General features: G+C 43.6%; 1 protein-coding gene and 1 pseudogene across 4 annotated transcripts in view; both read left to right on the forward strand.

The window, feature by feature from the left end:
- The window catches only part of PHACTR2 (phosphatase and actin regulator 2), a 293,838-nt gene that overhangs the window by 41,706 nt on the left and 240,120 nt on the right, over positions 1 to 12,012 (forward strand). The gene's annotated exons all lie outside the window — the stretch shown is intronic.
- Positions 3,974 to 9,626, forward strand: LOC145522028 (large ribosomal subunit protein uL23 pseudogene; annotated as a pseudogene). Its single transcript, XR_014065851.1, has one exon. The product of XR_014065851.1 is annotated as a large ribosomal subunit protein uL23 pseudogene (transcript).

Here is a 12,012-nt window from a genome sequence, read left to right on the forward strand (position 1 = left end):
TCCAGGTGAATTTTCAGTTTGGCTGGAATCACAGGTTAGGAGAATGGGAGATAAAACAGAATGTATACATTGAAATCCTACTGGGCAAGGCTTTGAACCCAGGCAATGACTTGGAGTTACAGCCTCTAATAAGTGGGGAGAAGTTGAAAATGTTTGGGTACCATAGTTATATCCTGAAAGTCTTCGTGAAAATCTTCATGTAAAGAGATGAATCTGTTAATCATATAATAGATAGAGGGGAAGTGAGAGAAGAGAGAGGCAGGGAGAGCCCTGAAATACCTATTTAAGTATCTTAAATATGAAATGAATGAGTGAGTGAATGAATGAGTGAAAGTCTCTCAGTTGTGTCTGACTCTTTGTGACTCCGTGGACTGTAGCCTCCCAGGCTCTTCTGTCCACGGGGATTCTCCAGACAAGGACACCGGAGTGGGTAGCCATTCCCTTCTCCAGGGTATCTTCCTGACCCAGGGATCGAACCTGGGTCTCCCACATTGCAGGCGAATTCTTTACCATCTGAGCCAGAAATAGAACCTCAGCAAAGACTTAAGGAGTGCAGGTAGTAATAAGGGATACATGGGAGGTTTTTGGGGAAATCTGGGTACAGATATAATGTTATACTGTGCAGGTAAAGTCTGATTATTTATCTTTTTACATTAATTTAAGTCTGGTCCAAGATACCCCATCCCTCATTGATTTGCCAACACCGGGGAGATTGCCCTGGTCCACTGCTTGCCCGGCCCCCTCCCTCTCCTGTGGGTCAGTCAAGGGAGAAGCCTTATTCTCTGCTCCTTCTGCTCACAATCACTGTTGCTCCTTCACCGACCATTGCGTGTGGGATGGGGGGCCCTGTGGCTGCTGGAGATGTGCCCGCAGACTTGCCTTACCCAGGGGAGGGAAATACTAGCCAGCTTTACCCCTTCCCCTCTTCAATGTGAAGCAGCATTCTCTATCCCACCACTTCTTGGATCATCTAATGTAATTCAACTCTTATTGGCCCTTGACTTTCTTCGGGGAGGCAAGGGAGCCCAGAACTCGAGAACAAATCAGCTTTTCCCTGTATGAAGTGTTGAGCAGGGTAGCAATGTAAGGATGTGTAGATTGTTCACTGCATAAGAGCATTGACCCTGAGGGAGAGTGTGGCCTGAAATCCAGCCTGTACACTGCTTGCCAAGCTAGGAAGCTGCCAAGAAGAAAAGTTTTTTGTACTCTCACAGTTGTGTGTGTGCAGTATCTCAGTTGTGTCCAACTCTTTGTGACCCCATGGACTATAGCCTGCCAGGCTCCTCTGTCCATGGAACTTTCCAGGCCAGAATACTGGAGAGGGTTGTCATTTCCTTCTCTAGGGGGTCTTCCTGACCCAGGGATCAAACCTGAGTCTCTTGGATCTCCTGCACTGCCAGACGAGTTCTTTACCACTGTGCCACCTGGGAAGATGCCAAGAAGAAAAGAGACCCACTTTAAAAATTTTGCATGAGGGGGCGTTATTGGCTAGCAGATGACCTGGTTGAAGGAAGGAAAATATTTTCATTTGGCAGGAGGCTGTCTTTAGTAGAAAGCAACATCAACAACAACTCAGGGAATTCCCCAGCAGTCCAGTGGTTAAGACTCCGAGCTTCTACTGCAGGGAGCGTGGGTTCCATCCCTGGTTGGGGAACTAAGATCTCTCATGCCACGTGGCACGGCCAAAAAGAAAAAAACAATATACCAATACTAAGACATGTTCCTCTCTTGTCTTTGCTCTGAGGCTGACAGAGTGTCTGTGGGAGCCCCTGGGCCCTGATTCTGCAGGGTGCCCGCCAGGAAACTGCCTGCTGCAGCCCTCTTGTCTCCTGAAGTGTTTTTAAAGCAAATTCTTATAACTCCCTGAAAAGTAGTCGTGTGGACTTAGGAACTGTCCTCAGAGGCTAATATGGGCCTCTTCATTTAATGATAAAGCTGAGAGAAATATTTTCATTGAAAAAATAGGTGTGTGGGAATGCCCTGGTGGTCCGGCAGTTAAGACCCCATACTTCCACTGCAGGGGGCTCAGGGCTCCATCCCTGGTGGGGAACTGAGATGCTGCCTGACTTGTGGCACAGCCAAAGCAAAACGCCAAAACCAGCAACGCAGCCATAGCACCCGTTTCAGCAAATGACTGTCATGTGTATAGTTTCAAACTAGATTTTCATCTTTAAGGTTTAAAATGAGTGACATGGCAGTGCCAACCCACACCAAAGAAACAGACTATCTCCAAAAACACTTAGAATATCCATTCCTGATACTTTTATTCACCAAATAATTATGAAGAGCCTTTCATGTTTACAGGATGGTGGTGGGAACTGAGGGCACAACAGTGAACCAGAGTGGCGTGGCTCCTGTCTTCACTTCGTTCCTACTCTTAAAGGAGGCGTGTAGACACGGGTGATGAGAAGGCGGGAGGAGCCCCCAAGTCAGGCCAGATCTTGGAGGAGGAGCTTGTTTGTGGGGGACAAACTAGGACCTGGGAGCAGGAGAAGGAAAAGGGCCTCTCCCACAGGTGGTGAAATGTTCCCAGGCTGAGAGATGCACCTTTCCCACTGCCAGAAGGGCAGGAAGGCTGAGTGGGCGTGTGTATTCCTTATCTGTTGTTCTGTGACAACAAAGTACCCCAAGACTAGCTGCCTCAAACAATGCGGTGATTATGTCTGCGGTCAGGAATCCAGGCATCTTAGCTGAGTCCTCTGACTCAGAGTGTCTCTGAAATTACAATCCAGGTATGTACCAGGACTGTAGCATCTCCGCCCTCAACTCACAAAAGATCCGCTTTCAAGCTCGCTCACCAGGCTGTTGGCAGGGTTTTGTCTTTGGTGAGCCACTGGACCAAGGATCCCAGTTCCTGGGTGGTCGTTGCCCGGCGCTCCAGCCCTCAGTTTCCTGCCCCATCGGCCTCTGCACAGGGCAGCTGGAAACATGGCGGAGTGAGCCCAAGAGAAAGCAAGAGAGGGCCAGGAAGGTCAAAGTCACTGTCTTCGTCATCACCCTCAGAGGCAATGTATCCAGTCACTTCTGCTTAACTCTGTTCGTTTACAATGGAGTCATTTGGCCCAGCCCTCACTCAAAGGAAGGTGACTGTACAGGAGTGTGAATCCTGGGGAAGTGGGACCATTACAAGGCTGCCTGCCTGCCACAGTGGGGTAAGGTAGAAATTTGGTGGCAGGAAGCCTGAAGGAGTTCTCTGATGGCATCTGTTTCTCCTGTGAAGTAGGAGGACAATTCTTTTGTCAAGGGCCGTGGAGAGAGTCACCGGTTTCCTGGAGAAGCTTTGCAATGACGGTTGTGTATCACGGCAGACAGAATGAACTGTGGAGACCTGAAATCATTGCTGAGCAGTTTAGAGCAAGCAGATACAGAACTTAATACAAGAGGCACCATCTACATAGTTTATGTGGATTTTTGCATAAGCTCAAGGGGAAAGTGTGAAAAAGGCAGACTGTTGCATTCCTCTGAGTTTGTTGTTGTTCAGGCAGGTGCCACTGAAACGTGTTTGGGCAAAGTGGGTGGACTAAGAGTGTAAAGAATGGACTCTAGGATGTAAACTGGACAGGAAGGAGAGGGAAGACTGGAGATGTCAAGGAAGTAACTGAATGAGAAAACTGGAAATATAAGAGATCGTGGTTCAAGAGGAACATGATGGAATTCACATTTGTAAAGGTGGTGTCACTGGTGTGGTAGAAAAGGCCCGTAGTAGGTGACTGAAAGAAGGTGAAAATAAAGATCATTAAAAGTGAGAGATTCAAGGAATTGAGAGGCTGAGATTTCAGATGGGTCACCCACATACATGCTGACATGGCCCAGGATGATGAGATGGCTTGGAGTGGAGGTAGAACTGTGAGCAGGATGCCAGCAACTCTGGAGCGTGGGGAGGGGGTGGTGACAGGAGGTCTAGAGGTGATGGATGGGCCCACTTCTGGCAACATGGCAGATGAGGTAACCCTGAATACTCTTCCGTGGCAGAACACCTACACAGGGAGTCAGAATGAGATGGTTGATTGGTTGGTTTTAGTCACTAAGTTGTGTCCGACTCTTGAGACCCCATGGACTGTAGCCCACCAGGCACCTCTGTCCATGAGATTTCCCAGGCAAGAACACTGGAGTGGGTTGCCATTCCCTTCTCCAGGGGATCTTCCCGACCCAGAGATCAAACCCAGGTCTCCTGTATTGCAGGCAGCTTCTTTACTATTTGAGCCACCAAGGAAGCCCAGAACGAAATACATCCCTCTAAATGTCAAGGTGAAATTTCAAAACCATGGAGCCAAAGCCAGAGGGAGTTGGACAACACCGTGATAAACAGGCACTCAAGCCACTGCTGACCTCAGGGCTTTTGTCAGCATCTGAAGGATTTGGGGAAATCTCTCTGATCTCCAGGTGGACAGGGTGGATGGGGTGAGGTCATCTGGTGTCCTGCTATTGACTGAGTTGATGTCTCTCATTGACCTGGAAAGTAAAGGTGGGGTGTGAAGATGAATATAACAAGCCTTTCTCCCCTCATCTGCTTGACCACTGAGACCCCTTTAAATGAATGCAGTTTATCTCGACAATTAGACACGGGGATGGCAAGGCAGTCTCCTGGAAATTGGCACCTGATCCTTGGGTTTTGATGCCTAGGTGTGTCACATAGATCCTAAACGAAGAGTTTTACCCTTAGTAGGAGGGAAAGTTAGAGGGAAAAAAACTGTCATTAAAAGGAATAAGGAGGGCTTCCCTGGCGGTTAAGACTGAGCTTCCATTGCAGGAGGCAGAGGTTCGATCCCTGTTTGGGGAAGATCCCTCATGCCCATACAGTGTGGCCAAAATAAATGTTTAAAAAGTATACACACACACACACACACACACACACACATTTAAAAGTGGATAAAGAAACTTAACAGTGGCTTCCCAGGTGTCTCAGTAGTAAAGAATCCATCTGCCAATGCAGGAGACATGACTTTCATCCCTGGGTCAGGAAATCCCCTAGAGGAGGAAATGGCACCCCACTCCAGTACTCTTGCCTGGAAAATCCCATGGACAGAGGAGCCTGGTGGGCTTCGGTCCATGGGGCTACAAAGAGCTGGACGTGATTGAGTGACTGAGCATACAAGTAAATTTACCTGTTTCCTCTTAGGCTGTGGATAGAAAAAGACCACCTATAAAACGTTATAACCATAGTCCCATCCTCATGTAAGTTGGGCCTAGAATTTATGCCACTTATTTAGCCAAACAAATAACTTACATTGGTTCCAGATTGGAACTCCACTGGGGTGCTGGCACAATCCAGAGCAAACTCTTTCTGGAAGTGGAACCTTGGTCCAAGCTTATGCCATTCCCATGATTCTTAGCTGACCATGCACTCACAAACCACAGTGACATCACACTAAGAAACAAGCTACAAAGAGAGAGAGACAGAAAGAACATAATATGACATAAAATTAGATTTCTAATTATCAGATACAGACAGTAGATACCAGCAGGGGCAGAGAAAGCAGGTAATTTGATGCCATAGCAGGTAACTGGAACACAATTTGGCTGTTTACTGAAAAACCTCAAGAACATTCATTATCTTGTATTTAACAACTTGATTCCTTGCAAGTTTTAACCAAAGAAGGATCAGATATGGATGTATGATCATATTCATCATAGTGTTACTTATAATAGTAAAAAAAAAAAAACAAACTTGGATATCCTTCATATTCAAGAATAGGATAACAAGTAAGTAAATGATAGAAATTATAGGGTATTATTCATATTCATCAACAGTTTTAGTGACATGAGTATGTGCTTATAATATAATATTTAGGAATAAAAGCAAAATCAAAAACTGCCTGCCAAATATGGCAGGGTTCAGCTCTCTAAATTATTTAGCTAAATAAAAATATTTTGTGCTGTTTAAATAGGTATTTGATGTATTTAGCAGTGTCAGAAAGGGCATAGGAAAATGATTAGCTCTGCCAAAATTTGTTGAAGGATTCAGCTGTATTAAAAGAGAAAAGTCTACAAAGAATTTAAGTATAAAAATAATAGTTTGTTCACATAGACTTTAATTTCTAACCCTGATGTACTTAAAACATGCAGTCAGAATTCACACACTTGAATTAGAAACACTGTACTGAATCTTTCTATTTTGAGTATGAAACTCAGAGAACTTAGGAGTTAGTAAATTTCTGTTCCTGTCTTTGAATGTAATTTTGTATCATCTATTTATGCCATAAGAGCCAAAATATGGGCCACTTAGTTACCAATGATTTCACTATGACTCATAGTAGCAATAGAGAACATTCCTTTGCAATCCTTCTGTCTCTAGGAGTGGAAAAGATTGAATATTTTTTTACTAAACAGTGATTAAACTAATGAAAGCACTTGTCATATCATACAAAGGTGGGTTACAGAAATGCATGCTAGCAGCTATCTTTAGGTTATATCTACACAGAACGATCTATAAAGAAAACACAATCCTTTCTCACTTTTGAGATTGGTAGAACATTGGTTTACACTCTCAGAGATTTATCCTAAAGTTGCCAAGTGACGAAATGATATGTTTGCACTTTGCTTAATCACAGAAGCAGGGAATTTGGCAAGAGCTTATGAAAAGAGGTCTATAGAATACGAGTACTATGGAACTGGCGATAACACAGCTATGAGGCATGTTTTTCTTGACTGGAAGGCAGTGAGTCCTACCTAAGGTAGACAGCAGTAGATTCAAATCTGTGTGGTGGTACAACTTGATTCATTCATTCAACAAATGTTGATTTAAAAATTTTTTTTAATTTAATTTTGTTTTTTAATTAATTTTTATTGGAGTAGAGTTTATTTACAATGTTTTGTGCTGTACAGCAAAGTGGATCGCTTACACATATATAGATAATCCACTCTTTTTTAGATTCTTTTCCCATATAGGTCATTACAGAGTATGGAGTAGCTGTTATAAGTAGGTTCTTGTTAGTTATCTGTGTTATATATAGTGGTGTGTGTATGTCAATTCCAATCTCCCAATTTATTCATTCCCCTTTCCGTAGTAACCATAAGTTTGTTTTTTACATCCATGACTCTATTTCTGTTTTGTAAGTTCGTTTGCACATTTCTTTTAAGATTCCACATATAAGCAATATCATATGATGTTTGTCTTTGTATGACTTCACTCAGAATGACAATCTCTAGGTCCATCCATGTTGCTGCAAATGGCATTATTTCCCTTTTTGTTGTGGCTGAGTAATATTCCATTGTATGACATCTTTATACATTCCTCCATTGATGGACGCTTAGGTTGCCTCCATGTCCTGGCTGTTGTAAGTAGTGCTCTAGTAAACTTTGGAGTACATATATCTTTCCAAATTATGATTTTCTCCAGATATATGTCCAGGACTAGGATTGCTGGTTCAAGTGTTGATTGAATTGGAAAATTAATACATTTCAAACACTGCTAAAGGTTGTGGATACAAATTTTTAAAAGACATGATTCCTGCCTTTTCATGAAGATGGCGCCGAAGGCGAAAAAGGAAGCCCCTGCCCCTCCTAAAGCTGAAGCCAAAGCAAAGGCTTTGAAGGCCAAGAAAGCAGTGTTGAAAGGTGTCCACAGCCACAAGAAAAAGAAGATCCGGACGTCACCCACCTTCAGGCGGCCCAAAACACTGCGGCTCAGGAGGCAGCCCAAATATCCTCGGAAGAGCGCCCCTAGGAGAAACAAACTTGACCACTATGCCATCATCAAATTCCCCCTCACCACCGAGTCAGCCATGAAGAAAATAGAAGACAACAACACACTGGTATTCATTGTGGATGTCAAGGCTAAGAAGCACCAAATTAAACAGGCTGTGAAGAAGCTCTATGACGTTGACGTGGCTAAGGTCAATACTCTGATCAGGCCTGATGGAGAGAAGAAGGCATATGTTCGACTGGCTCCTGACTATGATGCTTTGGATGTTGCCAACAAAATTGGGATCATCTAAACTGAGTCCAGCTGGCTAATTCCAAGTATAAAAGTTTTCACTATGTAAAAAAAAATAATAATAAAATAAAAGACATGATTCCTGACCTCAAGGAGATTATAATGTGGATCAAATGAAGCCAAAGAGACTGGCAAGATATAAAAGATATATGTTTACTATGGAGCTTAGTGGAGCCCAGTGAGCCTCATAGTTAAGTGTGAGCTTTGTCATCCAGTTGCCGCTATTCAAATACCCACTGTACTGTACTCCATACTAGTTGTGTAACCCTAGGTAAGCTGGTACATCTTTCTGACTCAATTTTCTCATCTGTAGAATGGGTCTAGTAATAGTACCTTCATCATAGAGTTGTTGTGAGGGTTATAAGTGTAGCTTACTACCGGGCACTTAGGAACTATCCTAAAATGTTAGCTACTGTTTTTAATAGTTTAGTCACAACCTGGGATGAGGGGTTGAGGATATTTTGTAAGCAGTTTCTCCTGCACAGAAAAAAGGTAGCAGCCATGAAAATCTAAGTACCTCATTCCAAGCAAAGCAGCCCCATGCTTTGGTATTAATGGGCTCCTTGGAGAGGGGTGGGTTGTCTTTTCTTTCTGAGAGCTACTCTGTACCATCAGTTATAATCAGACATAGTTATGGATCTTTTTGGATGTTTTTCTCATGCAAATTTTGATTTTGATCATGGATCATTTTGTGGATTCAATGTTCCGTAGCAGCATCCGGTCTGTCAGTGGCTTCTGACGGCAAGGACCATCCTAAGGGAACAGCTTTTGACAGAACCGGGCTTTCTGGAACCTGTGTATGCTGTAAGGGTGGTTCAGGATGAGAGTTGAAGTTTATCATTCATCCTCGGCTTATTATTATCATCCTCAACTTGTTTATTTGGAAAAGGAATTTCGCTGAGAAGACTTGATTTTTTGAGTTGCAGAAATTTCCCTAGACCCAGTTTACATAAGAATTTATAGGAGGCATGGGCTTCCTCAAACAGCTTGATGGGTCTACGGCTCTTATTATTCCTTAACCTGATGTCCCATTCCCCTCAGTGCCAGCTTTGCAACAGTGACACGGAGGTAGCGCCATCACACCTACTTGCAGCTCCTACTTTGTTTGGGAAACAGCACACAGCCTCCAGAGGTTATGACCACAACCACAGAGGGTGGTTCTGGTTCACAGTTAACATCCTCGGAAGGATGGAAGGTCAGAGGAGGTGGCTGTGGTTCAGAGCAGGTTGGCATGGCATGACAGTGGGAAATCTTGGAGGAGGAGAGCTAACTGGCCGGCAGGGAGACAGGCAGCTTCAGGGAGTAGTCTGACAGTGCGTGCCATCTGTAAACCCATTCCTTTATCACATTGTAAAGAGTATCCTGGGTGCCAGGCATGGTGCCAAGGTAGAGAGGCAGCAGTGAATCAGTAGCACACAGTCTGTAACTGTCCTTCCCCGATTCCCTTCCATCCTGGTAACCATACGTTTGTTCTCTAAGTCTGTGAGTCTGTTTCTGTTTTGTAAATAAGTTCATTTGTATCTTTTTTTTTGTAGATTCCACATATAACTTCACTCAGTAGTTAAGAGGTTTGGGAATGACATGTACACACTGCTATATTTAAAATGGATAACCAGTAAGGACCTACTGAATAGCACAGGGAACTCTGCTCAATATTCTGCAACAATCTAAGTGGGAAAAGATCGAAAAAGAATAGATACATGTATATGTATAGCTGAATAACTTTGTTGTACACCTGAAACTAACACAACATTTTAAATCAACTATACTCAGATATAAAATAAAAAGTAAAAAAAAAATAATCCTGTGATAAACCATAATGGAGAAGAATATGAAAAAGAATGTATAAGTGCTGATTCACTTCACTGTACAGTAGAAATTAACACAACATTGTAAGCCAACTGTACTTCAATAAAATAAATTTAAAAAAAGACACAGTCCTTGCCCTTTAGTTCTCACTTGAGTGAATCCCAGAAGTCCTTATTTGAGTGAATTCTGGCTATTCTGAGTCTTTCTCTGGGTTTGATGCCTACCATTTATTATAGTAGCCCAGGTATTTTAAAATCAATTGACCAATTAATGATTATTTTGCATATAACATGTGCTAAGTACACACGCTTCTGGACTCAGATTCAAAGCCATTGGGTGGAGAACTAGCAAAACGGAATTACGAGCTCTGAAAACTACAGTAATAGGCACATAATTAAGAAAGAGGTTTGGCCTCAGGGCCAACTATTAGAACTTGGGTTCAGATGGATCGGCTTTTGGGATCACAGCAGTTAAGTGATGATTGCTGGGACCAGAAAATTCAAGATATGAAGAGAGATGAATGGAAAAGTGACTTGATGTTGAATCTCAGGGTTCTGGACAAGGCATCCGAATCCCTGCCTGGTACAACAAAAGTTGGTCCCGGTTCAGTTCAGTTCAGTTGCTCAGTTGTGTCTGACTCTTTGCGACCCCATGAACCATAGCACACCAGGCCTCCCTGTCCATCACCAACTCCCTGAGTCCACCAAAACCCATGTTCATCGAGTCAGTGATGCCATCCAGCCATCTCATCCTCTGTCGTCCCCTCCTCCTCCTGCCCCCAATCCTTCCCAGCATTAGGGTCTTTTCGAATGAGTCAGCTCTTTGCATCTGGTGGCCCAAGTATTGGAGTTTCAGCTTCAACATCAGTCCTTCCAATGAACACACAGGACTGATCTCCTTTAGGATGGACTGACTGGTTGGACCTCCTTGCAGTCTAAGGGACTCTCAAGAGTCTTCTCCAACACCACAGTTCAAAAGCATCAATTCTTTGGTGCTCAGCTTTCTTTCCAACTCTCACATCCATACATGACCACTGGAAAAACCATAGCCTTGACTAGACAGACCTTTGTTGGCAAAGTAATGTCTCTGCTTTTTAATACGCTGTCTAGGTTGGTCATAACTTTCCTGCCAAGGAGTAAGCATCTTTTAATTTCATGGCTGCAGTCACCATCTGCAGTGATTTTGGAGCCCAGAAAAATAAAGTCAGCCACTGTTTCCACTGTTTCCGCATCTATCTGCCATGAAGTGATGGGACCGGATGCCATGATCTTAGTTTTCTGAATGTTGAGCTTTAAGCCAACTTTTTCACTCTCCTCTTTCACTTTCATCAAGAGGCTCTTTAGTTCTTCACTTTCTGCCATAAGGGTGGTGTCATCTGCATATCTGAGGTTATTGATATTTCTCCCGGCAATCTTGATTCCAGCTTGTGCTTCCTCCAGCCCAGTGTTTCTCGTGATGTACTCTGCATATAAGTTAAATAAGCAGGGTGACAATATACAGCCTTGACGTACTCCTTTTCCTATTTGGAACCAGTCTATTGTTCCATGTCCAGTTCTAACTGTTGCTTCCTGACCTGCATACAGGTTTCTCAAGAGGCAGGTCAGGTGGTCTGGTATTCCTATCTGTTTCAGAATTTTCCAGTTTATTGTGATCCACACAGTCAAAGGCTTTGGCATAGTCAATAAAGCAGAAATAGATGTTTTTCTGATACTCTCTTGCTTTTTCGATGATGGCAATTTGATCTCTGATTCCTCTGCCTTTTCTAAAACCAGCTTGAACATCTGGAAATGTGCTACGACTTAAACGGAAGATGAAGTCCTCAGTTTTGGAGGGAAAAGGGTAAAGAATGGAATAAGCATTCCATTCTGACACAAATGAAGCATCATGTGACCTTTAGTTAAGGCACCAGAACCTGCTGGCTTTACTTGATGATATTCCCCTGAGACCCTAAGGCAGCGTTTCATCCATCCTGGGAGGGCTTAAGAGGTTCAAACAATGTGTAGGGTTTGATGCAATTATTCAACAAACCTTGGCCAATTTCTACCTCTCTGTGTAAGAAATGAGCAAATGTGCACTGCTGGCCCAGAGACTGTCAGACTCTAGATGGTCATGTCCACCACGGCTCTCTGGGAGGGGTGAGTCCAGGGTGAGAGGGAGCAGCTGAGCTAGGGGGAGGAGTTTCTTTCTTTGGGACCAGAGTAATGGACAGGTGGTAAAGACTAGGACCCCAGCCCCAAGGGAGAGAAGAATGTACGACCGGGAGCCAT

This window comes from Giraffa tippelskirchi, chromosome 9 (assembly GCF_054371585.1).
Source record: "Giraffa tippelskirchi isolate mGirTip1 chromosome 9, T2T-mGirTip1v1.2.pri, whole genome shotgun sequence".
NCBI lineage: Eukaryota > Metazoa > Chordata > Mammalia > Artiodactyla > Giraffidae > Giraffa > Giraffa tippelskirchi.